Raw genomic sequence first — 1,566 nt, 5'->3', positions numbered from 1 at the left:
TGGCCTTGTCTTCATTTTTCTTTGAACTTTCTTCTTTTGATGATTCTCCATCTTTGGAGTTTTGCACAATTTCTTCCTTTTCACTAGCTTCCACAACTTCATCCTCAACTTGCTTCTTCGGTGCTTCATACCTTGTACCACTTCTCAAGTGAATGGCACTAACCGTTTCATGCCTAGGGAGATTACTTTGAGGTGGTAATTGCCCCTTTTGTCTTTGTGAGCTTGAAGATGCTAGTTGAGTCAATTGTGTTTCCAACATCTTGGTGTGAGCTAGAATGTTGTTGATGGTGGTTTCCTTTGCTTGGCTATCTTTTTGCATTTGAGTGAAAAATTCTTGTTGATTCTTTTGCATTTGGAGGACCGCTTTTTGGACATCAAAACCTTGGTCATTTTGGTGATTGTATGGATTTTGATTTTGGTAACCTTGGTTTTGATTGTAAAAGGGTCTTTGATTTTTGTTTCTCATGGGTGGTGGAGTGTATGTTGTTTGAGAGTTTTGAACATTTTGGCTTTTGTATGAGAGATTTGGTAGGAATTTGGTGTTTTCATTGTAAAAGTTGGAATAAGGGGTACCACTCTTGTATGCTTGGAAAGCATTCACTTGTTCATTTGTTCCCCTACATTCACCTTGGTCATGTCCCAAAGTTCCACAATTCTCACATATCCCACTTGGGATTGATGAGGATGCCGTCATGGCATTAACATGATGCTTTGATGATTTTGAGTTTTCCTCAAGTCTAGCCATAGCTTGTTCAAACTTCAAGTTGATTGTGTCAATGTGAGCACTAAGTTGAGCACTCAATTGAGTAACGGAGTCCACTTCATGCTTTCCTCCTCTAGTAGCCTTGCGAGGTCTACTATATTGTGAGTTATGGACCGCCATTTCCTCAATCTTGTTCCATGTTTGATTGTCATCAACTTCGGTGAACATTCCATTTGATCCCATATTGAGAATGTTCCTAGAATCTTCATATAAACCATTCCAAAATTGTTGTACCAAAAACCATTCGCTAAGTCCATGGTGAGGACATGAGCGACAAATTCCCTTGAACCGCTCCCAAGCTTCATACAAAGACTCTTCATCCCTTTGCTTAAAACCCGTAATTTGATCTCCTAGCATGTTAGTCTTTTCCGGTGGGTAGAATTTTTTGTAGAAAGCTAGAGCCAACTTCTTCCAAGAATCTATTCCAAGGGTGGCCTTATCAAGGCCCTTCAACCATTGCTTCGTGGTGCCGATTAAGGAAAAAGGAAATAAGACCCATCTAATTTGGTCTTGAGTCACGCCCGTTTGAGAGATAGCATCACAATAGTCGCAAAAGGTTTCCATATGAGAATGAGGGTCCTCACTAGGCATCCCCCCAAATTGGCTCCTCTCAACTAATTGGATGAAGGCGGACTTGGCAATAAAATTTCCGGTTAGATGTTGCGGTGTAGGAGTACCATTTGGTAGATTCTCCTCGGTGGGTACGGAGTGTGACGAGAATTTTGGCATTGTAGGTGGATTTTGTGGGGTATTGTGTAATGGGTTTTCTTCTCCTTCTATTGCGAAAGGATTGACAAACTCAC

General features: G+C 40.9%; 1 non-coding gene across 1 annotated transcript; it reads left to right on the top strand.

The window, feature by feature from the left end:
* The first annotated feature begins 1,013 nt into the window (after nt 1-1,013).
* On the top strand, nt 1,014-1,120 carry LOC141603153 (small nucleolar RNA R71). Its single transcript, XR_012525048.1, has one exon. It is a non-coding gene; the product is annotated as a small nucleolar RNA R71 (small nucleolar RNA).
* Nucleotides 1,121-1,566: the final 446 nt, after the last annotated feature.

This window comes from Silene latifolia, chromosome 9 (assembly GCF_048544455.1).
Source record: "Silene latifolia isolate original U9 population chromosome 9, ASM4854445v1, whole genome shotgun sequence".
NCBI lineage: Eukaryota > Viridiplantae > Streptophyta > Magnoliopsida > Caryophyllales > Caryophyllaceae > Silene > Silene latifolia.
This window is presented reverse-complemented; position numbering and strand designations above follow the sequence as displayed.